The sequence below is a fragment of the Lolium perenne genome, chromosome 1 (assembly GCF_019359855.2).
Source record: "Lolium perenne isolate Kyuss_39 chromosome 1, Kyuss_2.0, whole genome shotgun sequence".
Taxonomy (NCBI): Eukaryota; Viridiplantae; Streptophyta; class Magnoliopsida; order Poales; family Poaceae; genus Lolium; species Lolium perenne.
In genome coordinates, this window is record NC_067244.2 from 250,169,610 (window position 1) to 250,181,197 (window position 11,588).

Sequence of the window (11,588 nt, forward strand, 5' to 3'; positions counted from 1 at the left end):
AGTCTTGCATAAGAGTTAACTCATAAAGCAATAAATCAAAGTAAAGGTATTGAAGCAACACAAAGGAAGATTAAGTTTCAGCAGTTGCTTTCAACTTGTAACATGTATATCTCATGGATAATTGTCAACATAGAGTAATATAATAAGTGCAATATGCAAGTATGTAAGAATCAATGCACAGTTCACACAAGTGTTTGCTTCTTGAGGTGGAGAGAAATAGGTGAACTGACTCAACATAAAAGTAAAAGAATGGTCCTTCAAAGAGGAAAGCATCGATTGCTATATTTGTGCTAGAGCTTTGGTTTTGAAAACATAAAGAGAACATAAAAGTAAAATTTTGAGAGGTGTTTGTTGTTGTCAACGAATGGTAGTGGTCACTCTAACTACCTCATCAACCAGACTTTCAAGAGCGGCTCCCATGAAGGACGTTATCTCTACCAGCGAGGTAGATCATCCCTCTTCTCTTTTGTTTACACATGTACTTTAGTTTCATTATTTATGGATGACACTCCTCCCAACCTTTTGCTTACACAAGCCATGGCTAACTGATACGTCTCCAACGTATCTATAATTTTTGATGTTCCATGCTTGTTTTATGACAATACCAACATGTTTTGTTCACACTTTATATCATTTTTATGCGTTTTTCGGAACTAACCTATTGACGAGATGCCGAAAGGCCAGTTGCTGTTTTCTGTTGTTTTTTGGTTTCAGAAATCCTAGTAAGGAAATATTTTCGGAATCGGACGAAATCAACTCCGGAGATCTTATAATTTCAGGAAGCTTCCAGAGCACCGGAAAAAAGTCAGAGGGGTGCCAGGGGGGCCCCACCCCACAGGGCGGCGCGGCCCAAGGGGGGGCGCGCCCCCCTATGGTGTCGTCACCCCGTGGCCCCTCCGACTCCGACTCTCGGCCTATATAATCATCCCTGACCTAAAAACATCGACAGAAAAGACGAAAACAGAGAAAACTATCCAGAGCCGCCGCCATCGCGAAAGTCCAATTCGGGGGACAGAACTCTCTGTTCCGGCACCCTGCCGGGGCAGGGAATTGCCCCCGGAGTCATCTCCACCGCCGTCTCCACCGCCATCTTCACCGCCATCGCTGTCTCCATGATGAGGAGGGAGTAATCCACCCCCGAGGCTGAGGGCTCCGCTGTAGTTATGTGGTTAATCTCTCTCCCATGTACTTCAATACAATGATCTCATGAGCTGCTTTACATGATTGAGATCCATATGATGAGCTTTGTATCGCTACTAGTTGTGTGCTACTCATGTGATGTTATTAAAGTAGTCTATTCCTCCTGCATGGTGTAAAGGTGACTAGTGTGTGCACCGTGTGGTTCTTGTCGTAGGCTATGATCATGATCTCTTGTAGATTGTGGAGTTAATTATCATTATGATAGTATTGATGTGATCTATTCCTCCTTCATAGTGTAATGTGGACAGTGTGTGCACTATGTTAGTTCTTGGTTTATTTCGCAATGATCTATTATGCTCTAAGGTTATTTGAATATGAACATTGAATTGTGGAGCTTGTTAACTCCGGCATTGAGGGTTCGTGTAATCCTACGCAATGTGTTCATCATCCAACAAAAGAGTGTATGTAGCACATATGAGAAAGAGTTATTTATTATGCGATCAATGTTGAGAGTGTCCACTAGTGAAAGCAGGATCCCTAGGCCTTGCTTCCAAGCATTGAATCTCCGTTTGTTTACTGTTTTGTTACATGTTTGCTCGCTGCCATATTTTATTCAGATTGCTATTACCACTCATACTCATCCATATTACTTGCATCTCACTATCTCTTCGCCGAACTAGTGCACCTATACATCTGACAAGTGTATTAGGTGTGTTGGGGACACAAGAGACTTCTTGCTTTGTGGTTGCAGGGTTGCTTGAGAGGGATATCTTTGACCTCTTCCTCCCTGAGTTCGATAAACCTTGGGTGATTCACTTAAGGGAAACTTGCTGCTGTTCTACAAACCTCTGCTCTTGGAGGCCCAACACTGTCTACAAGAATAGAAGCTCCCGTAGACATCAAACACTTTTCTGGCGCCGTTGCCGGGGAGGTAAGGTAAAAGGTATTCACATCCTCCGACTACTAAGCTATTTCCTAGCACTGTTGCCGGTGTGTGAGTGCTCGAAGCTATTTGATGACCCACAAGTATAGGGGGTGTATCGTAGTATCTTCGATAAGTAAGAATGTCGATCCCAACGAGGAGCAGAAGGTGTTGACAAGCAGTTTCGATGAAGGATTCACTGTAAATGCTCACAGACAAGTATTCAGGGGGTTTTGATGTAACAGTTGAATAAAGTACGAGTATGTAAAGTGCGAGAGTAACAATTGCAGCGAGTGGCCCAATCCTTTTTAGCACAAAGGACAAGCCGGTTTGTTTACTTATAATGACCAAACGTTCTCGAGGACACACGGGATTTTAGTCTAGTGCTTTCGCTACATACGGCTAAATAATCTTCATTGTTATGATAAGTGTTGTGTGGGTGAACCTATGCTAATGTACCGCCCTTCCTAGGACTAATACATATACATACTTGTGATTATACCCCTTGCAAGCATCCGCAACTACAAGAAAATAATTAAGAATAAATCTAACCACAGCCTTAAACTCTGAGATCCTGCGATCCCTCCTGCATCAATATACCAGCGGGGGTTTAGGTTTCTGTCACTCCGGCAACCCCGCAATTGGCAAACGAGTACAAGATGCATTCCCCTAGGCCCATAAATGGTGAAGTGTCATGTAGTCGACGTTCACATGACACCACTAGAAGAATAACACCACAACTTAAATATCACACCATTGAATATTACTCAACCATAGTTCACTACTAACATTTAGACTTCACCCATGTCCTCAAGAACTAAACGAACTACTCACGAGACATCATACGGAACATGATCAGAGGTGATATGATGATGAATAACAATCTGAACATAAACTTGGTTCAATGGTTTCACTCAATAGCATCAACAACAAGTAGAGATCGATACCGGGAGAGTTTCCCCTATCAAACAATCAAGATCAAACCCAAATTGCTACGGCGGTGACGGTGTCCAGCGGTGATGACGGCGGTGATGATGGTGGAGATGATGATGATGGTGATGGCGATGATGTCCAGCTCGATGACGGTGACGATGGCGTCGATTTCCCCCTCCCGGAGGGAATTTCCCCGGCGGATTCCTGCCCGCCGGAGAGCTCTTTTCTCTCTGGTGTTCTCCGCCCCGCAGAGGCGGCTGTAACTCTTCACGAGGTACTCTCTGTGGCTTAGGTTTTCGAGACGAAGGATTTCGCGAAGAAAAGGAGGCGAAAGGGGTCGTGGGCCCCCCAGACCACATGGCGGCGCGGCCAGGGCCAGGGCCGCGCCGCCCTAGGGTGTGGGCCCACCCTGGGTCCTCCTGGCCCCTCCTTCTGGCTTCCTTCGTCATCTTGAAAAATAGGATTTTTGGTATAATTTCCTCCCACAGTTGATCTTCCGAAATATTGCGTTCTGACGGTGCTTTTTCCAGCAGAATCCTGGCTCCGGTGCTTGATCCTCCAATAATGATGAAACATGCAAAATAGATGAAATAACATAAGTATTGTGTCCCAATATGAAATATATCAATGAATAACAGCAAATTATGATATAAAATAGTGATGCAAATTGGACGTATCACTATTTCCTTTAGATCCTGCAATTGCATCTTTTTGTTTCTTGTTTTTATTTTCACTAGTTAGGCATAATGGAAAACAACAAAAAATTTGGTGAGCTTTTTAATCTTTTTCCTAATTTAGAATTGTTTGATGCGAAAATTAAAAAACCTATGGAACCTTATTTGCATGATAGTAGCAATGTTATTAGTACGAATGCAATTACTGCTAATGTTATGGAGAAGTCTAATCTTGGGGAAGCTAGTTTTTGTGATATTTTTAGCTTCCCATCTTTAGGGGAGAAAATTTGCTCTGATAATACTTTATCTCCCATATGCGATAACTCTAATGATGCTTGTGATATTTTAAATGCACCTACTGAAAGTATTCCATATAAAATACCTATGAAAATTATTGAACGTGTTATGGATAACCGCTATGAAGGGGATGGAACTGTCCATCCTGGAGATCATTTACTGTTTTTGCATGAATTATGCGGGTTATTCAAGTGTGCAGGTATCTCTATGGATGAAGTGAAGAAGAAATTATTCTCTATGTCGTTGTCTGGTAAAGCGGCGCATTGGCATAAACTGCTGAAGGATGAGCATTCTCTTGATTGGAAGGACATTGTGCCTCTATTTTATTCTAAATTCTATCCTCCAAGTGAAATTCACAAAGACCGAAACCGAATATATAATTTCTGGCCTCATGATGGAGAGAGTATTGCCCAAGCATGGGAGAGATTGAAGTCTTTAATGCTCAAATGCCCCAATCATGAGCTTCCAGGTAATATCATCATTGATAATTTCTGTGCAAGACTTTCTTTTCAAGATAAGACCTTGCTGGATACTACTTGTTCTGGATCATTCACGCGCAACAAAGAAGAGTTTAAAAGGGACCTTCTTGATCGGATTAAGGAGAACGCTGAAGATTGGGAGAACGACAAAGGTAAAGAGTCAGGTATAAATTATGATTATGAATGCATTGAAACTTTTATGGATACCGATAAATTTCGAAATATGAGTGCTACTTATGGTCTTGACTCTCAAGTTGCTGCAAATCTTTATAAAGCCTTTGCTTCTCATTTTGAATTGCCTAAAAAGAATTTTGATAAGTATCATGAACCTTTTAAAGAGGCTTGCATGAAGAATGAAATTGTTGTTAATTATTGTAATGAGCATGCTCAAACTCCTAAGAATGTTATTTCCTATAAGCATGTTAATTTTTGTGGAATACATAGACCTTGTGGAATTAATCAAATCAAAGATGAATATTGTATCCATCATGCTAATGAAAAAACTAGAAAGTGGCTTAGGGCTCTAGATGATCTTGGCAAAAAAGTTTGTGCCCTCTATCCTTTTATTTGTGAAGTTTGCCATGAAGTGGGTCATTTTAATTTTCAATGCTCCTCCAATGACAATTTGAACCCAATGAGTGCTGCAAATTTGTATTGTGATGATGAAATAACTCCTAATCAGCATGATGAACTTACTTTATTTTTGGGGAGTGAAGAACTGTCGAGAAAAGTCTCTTTGTTACATATGAGTGATCTTGATATTGATGATGTCCTGCATGGGTGTTTTTCTTATTGCATTGATAATAGCCATACAAATACTTACATACAAAATATTTTAGAAGATGACACCTTGCCAAAATATGATAGGACCGCTGTGTGTTTTCAACTAATTAATGAAAAGGAGGGATCCTCCCAAGTTTCTTCTATTGTTTCTGAAAGTAAATCAGGTTATGCGGACAAGCCACCCTTCAAGCCTCTTCCTCCTAAAGAAGGGAACGAGGAGAAGGATGAGAAGAAGAAGAAGAAGGGAACGAAGAAGAAGAAGAAGAAGAAGAAGAAGAAGGAGAATAAAAAGAAAGAGGTAACGGCGTATCCCCGCGTGAATGAGATAACGCTAGGTAACCGTAAGTATGTTGCTCCTAATGATTATTGTGATAATGAATCTGAATACGATGATCTTCCTATGCCCTTTACATACATTAGCGATCATGATTTGAATGAGCACACTACTTTTGATATTACAAATCTCTGGGAAACTAATTCTGAAAATGATGATAATAATTGCCATAGTGTCAGTGCTATCCATGCTTCCTCCCATAATGATATAGAAAGCTCTAAGCTTGGGGAAGAGGTGTTTGAAAATCCTTTTGCTACTGATCATTATGTGTTTGATACATCTCCTTCTAATAACAATGATGGTATGGACACAGATAAACCAACTGTGAAAGATAACTATTCTATTTCTTATGATGACGCTGTGCCTCCGACCTTTGATGATTATTATAAAGAATGCTATGATATAGGTTATAACTATCCTTATGAAACTTGTCATAGTCATGATTGGATTACCAAAAACAATTCCCTTAATATGCAACTTGTTTACCATGTTCAAATTCTTGATAATAATCTTGCTCCAATTACTATTAATGAGAATAACTTTTCTTATGCCAAATTTAATGATACTTCTATGCATATGAACCATGATAAGAATGTTTTAAGTGATGGGTATATTGTGGATTTCATCAATGATGCTACTGAAAGTTATTATGAGAGAGGGAAATATGGTTATATGCATTTCAATAATATTAAGTTTCCCCTCTTTATGTTGAGAATCTTGAAGTTACTCGTGTTTTATCCTCTTATGTTTGTCACTTTGTTCTACATGAATTCATTTGTGTACAAGATTCCTCTGCATAGGAAGCATGTTAGGCTTAAATGTGTTTCGAATTTTCCTTTTGAAGCTCTCTTTTGCTTCGAATACTATTTCTTGCGAGTGCATCATCAAAACTGCTGAGCCCATCTTAACGGCTATAAAGAAAGAACTTCTTGGGAGATAACCCATGTGTTATTTTGCTACAGTACTTTGTTTTATATTTGTGTCTTGGAAGTTGTTTACTACTGTAGCAACCTCTCCTTATCTTAGTTTTGTGTTTTGTTGTGCCAAGTAAAGTCGTTGATAGAAAGGTTGATACTAGATTTGGATTACTGCACAGAAACAGATTTCTTTGCTGTCACGAATCTGGGTCTAATTCTCTGTAGGTAACTCAGAAAATTAAGCCAATTTACGTGAGTGATCCTCAGATATGTACGCAAGTTTCATTCAATTTGGGCATTTTCATTTGAGCAAGTCTGATGCCTTAATAAAATCCATCTTTACGGACTGTTCTGTTTTGACAGATTCTGCCTTTTATTTCGCATTGCCTCTTTTGCTATGTTGGATGAATTTCTTTGATCCATTAATGTCCAGTAGCTTTATGCAATGTCCAGAAGTGTTAAGAATGATTGTGTCACCTCTGAACATGTGAATTTTTGATTATGCACTAACCCTCTAATGAGTTTGCTTTGAGTTTGGTGTGGAGGAAGTTTTCAAGGGTCAAGAGAGGAGGATGATATACTATGATCAAGGAGAGTGAAAGCTCTAAGCTTGGGGATGCCCCGGTGGTTCACCCCTGCATATTTCAAGAAGACTCAAGCGTCTAAGCTTGGGGATGCCCAAGGCATCCCCTTCTTCATCAACAAATTATCAGGTTCCTTCTCTTGAAACTATATTTTTATTCGGCCACATCTTATGTACTTTACTTGGAGCGTCTGTGTACTTTTGTTTTTGTTTTTGTTTGAATAAATGCTTGTGTGGGAGAGAGACACGCTCTGCTGGTTCATATGAACACATGTGTTCTTAGCTTTTAATTTTCATGGCGAAGGTTGAAACTGCTTCGTTAATTGTTATATGGTTGGAAACGGAAAATGTTACATGTAGTAATTGGTATGATGTCTTTAATAATGTGATACTTGGCAATTGTTGTGCTCTTGTTTAAGCTCTTGCATCATATACTTTGCACCTATTAGTGAAGAAATACATAGAGCTTGTTAAAATTTGGTTTGCATGAGTGGTTTCTCTAGAGTCTAGATATTTTCTAGTGAGGTGTTTGAACAACAGGGAAGGCGATATATAGTCTTATAATGCTTGTAATATGTCTTTTATGTAAAGTTTTGGTGTACTAGTTTATGCTTGTGTTTGCTTCAAACAACCTTGCTAGCCTAAGCCTTGTATCGAGAGGGAATACTTCTCATGCATCCAAAATCCTTGAGCCAACCACTATGCCATTTGTGTCCACCATACCTACCTACTACATGGTATTTCTCCGCCATTCCAAAGTAAATTGCTTGAAGTGCTACCTTTAAATTTCTATCCCCTACCTTTGCAATATATAGCTCATGGGACAAATAGGTTAAAAACTATTGTGGTATTGAATATGTACTTATGCATTTTATCTCTTATTAAGTTGCTTGTTGTGCGATAACCATGTTTCTGGGGACGCCATCAACTATTCTTTGTTGAATATCATGTGAGTTGCTATGCATGTTCGTCTTGTCTGAAGTAAGAGAGATCTACCACATTAATGGTTGGAGCATACATATTGTTAGAGAAGAACATTGGGCCGCTAACTAAAGCCATGAATCATGGTGGAAGTTTCAGTTTTGGACATATATCCTCAATCTCATATGAGAACACTAATTGTTGCCACATGCTTATGCATTAAAGAGGAGTCCATTATCTGTTGTCCATGTTGTCCCGGTATGGATGTCTAAGTTGAGAATAATCAAAAGCGAGAAATCCAAAATGCGAGCTTTCTCCTTAGACCTTTGTACAGGCGGCATGGAGGTACCCCATTGTGACACTTGGTTAAAACATGTGTATTGCGATGATCCGGTAGTCCAAGCTAATTAGGACAAGGTGCGGGCACTATTAGTATACTATGCATGAGGCTTGCAACTTGTAAGATATAATTTACATAACTCATATGCTTTATTACTACCGTTGACAAAATTGTTTCATGTTTTCAAAATAAAAGCTCTAGCACAAATATAGCAATCGATGCTTTCCTCTTTGAAGGACCATTCTTTTTACTTTTATGTTGAGTCAGTTCACCTATTTCTCTCCACCTCAAAAAGCAAACACTTGTGTGAACTGTGCATTGATTCCTACATACTTGCATATTGCACTTATTATATTACTCTATGTTGACAATTATCCATGAGATATACATGTTACAAGTTGAAAGCAACCGCTGAAACTTAATCTTCCATTGTGTTGCTTCAATACCTTTATTAAGAATTTATTGCTTTATGAGTAACTCTTATGCAAGACTTATTGATGCTTGTCTTGAAAGTACTATTCATGAAAAGTCTTTGCTATATGATTCAATTGTTTACTCATTGCATTTACATTGCTTCGAATCGCTGCATTCATCTCATATGCTTTACAATAGTATGATTAAGATTATGTTGGTAGCATGTCACCTCAGAAATTATCTTTTATCGTTTACCTACTCGAGGACGAGTAGGAACTAAGATTGGGGATGCTGATACGTCTCCAACGTATCTATAATTTCTGATGTTCCATGCTTGTTTTATGACAATACCAACATGTTTTGTTCACACTTTATATCATTTTTATGCGTTTTTCGGAACTAACCTATTGACGAGATGCCGAAAGGCCAGTTGCTTTTTTCTGCTGTTTTTTGGTTTCAGAAATCCTAGTAAGGAAATATTTTCGGAATCGGACGAAATCAACTCCGGAGATCTTATAATTTCAGGAAGCTTCCAGAGCACCGGAAAAAAGTCAGAGGGGTGCCAGGGGGGCCCCACCCCACAGGGCGGCGCGGCCCAAGGGGGGGCGCGCCCCCCTATGGTGTCGTCACCCCGTGGCCCCTCCGACTCCGACTCTCGGCCTATATAATCGTCCCTGACCTAAAAACATTGACAGAAAAGACGAAAACAGAGAAAACTATCCAGAGCCGCCGCCATCCCGAAAGTCCAATTCGGGGGACAGAACTCTCTGTTCCGGCACCCTGCCGGGGCGGGGAATTGCCCCCGGAGTCATCTCCACCGCCGTCTCCACCGCCATCTTCACCGCCATCGCTGTCTCCATGATGAGGAGGGAGTAATCCACCCCCGAGGCTGAGGGCTCCGCTGTAGTTATGTGGTTAATCTCTCTCCCATGTACTTCAATACAATGATCTCATGAGCTGCTTTACATGATTGAGATCCATATGATGAGCTTTGTATCGCTACTAGTTGTGTGCTACTCATGTGATGTTATTAAAGTAGTCTATTCCTCCTGCATGGTGTAAAGGTGACTAGTGTGTGCACCGTGTGGTTCTTGTCGTAGGCTATGATCATGATCTCTTGTAGATTGTGGAGTTAATTATCATTATGATAGTATTGATGTGATCTATTCCTCCTTCATAGTGTAATGTGGACAGTGTGTGCACTATGTTAGTTCTTGGTTTATTTCGCAGTGATCTATTATGCTCTAAGGTTATTTGAATATGAACATTGAATTGTGGAGCTTGTTAACTCCGGCATTGAGGGTTCGTGTAATCCTACGCAATGTGTTCATCATCCAACAAAAGAGTGTATGTAGCACATATGAGAAAGAGTTATTTATTATGCGATCAATGTTGAGAGTGTCCACTAGTGAAAGCAGGATCCCTAGGCCTTGCTTCCAAGCATCGAATCTCCGTTTGTTTACTGTTTTGTTACATGTTTGCTCGCTGCCATATTTTATTCAGATTGCTATTACCACTCATACTCATCCATATTACTTGCATCTCACTATCTCTTCGCCGAACTAGTGCACCTATACATTTGACAAGTGTATTAGGTGTGTTGGGGACACAAGAGACTTCTTGCTTTGTGGTTGCAGGGTTGCTTGAGAGGGATATCTTTGACCTCTTCCTCCCTGAGTTCGATAAACCTTGGGTGATTCACTTAAGGGAAACTTGCTGCTGTTCTACAAACCTCTGCTCTTGGAGGCCCAACACTGTCTACAAGAATAGAAGCTCCCGTAGACATCACTAACCGAATCCTTCGGGTGCCTTCCAACAATCACATACCATGAAGGAGTGTCTATTTGCAAAATTAAGTTGCTTACTGATGAATCAGAGCAAAACATGTGAAGAGAATTATTAATGCAAGTTAATTAATCGGGGCTGGGAACCCCATTGCCAGCTCTTTTTGCAAAATTATTGGATAAGCGGATGAAGCCACTAGTCCATTGTGAAAGTCTGTCAAAAGTAAATGACAAGATCGAAAGATAAAACACCACATACTTCCTCATGAGCTATAAAACATTGACACAAATAAGAGGTGATAAATGTTGAATTATTTAAAGGTAGCACTCAAGCAATTTACTTTGGAATGGCGGAGAAATACTATGTAGTAGGTAGGTATGGTGGACACAAATGGCATAGTGGTTGGCTCAAGGATTTTGGATGCATGAGAAGTATTCCCTCTCGATACAAGGTTTAGGCTAGCAAGGTTATTTGAAACAAACACAAGGATGAACCGGTGCAGCAAAACTCACATAAAAGACACATTGTAAACATTATAAGACTCTACACCGTCTTCCTTGTTGTTCAAAACTCAATACTAGAAATTATCTAGACTTTAGAGAGACCAAATATGCAAACCAAATTTTAGCAAGCTCTATGTATTTCTTCATTAATGGGTGCAAAGTATATGATGCAAGAGCTTAAACATGAGCACAACAATTGCTAAGTATCACATTATTCAAGACATTTTACCAATTACTACATGTAGCATTTTCCGTTTCCAACCATATAACAATTAACGAAGCAGTTTCAACTTTCGCCATGAACATTAAAAGCTAAGAACACATGTGTTCATATGAACCAGCGGAGCGTGTCTCTCTCCCACACAAGCATGTATTTATTCAGAGAATGAAAATAACAAAACGAAAATAAAAGCACACAGACGCTCCAAGTAAAGTACATAAGATGTGACCGAATAAAAATATAGTTTCAAGAGAAGGAACCTGATAATTTGTCGATGAAGAAGGGGATGCCTTGGGCATCCCCAAGCTTAGATGCTTGAGTCTTCTTGAAATATGCAGGGATG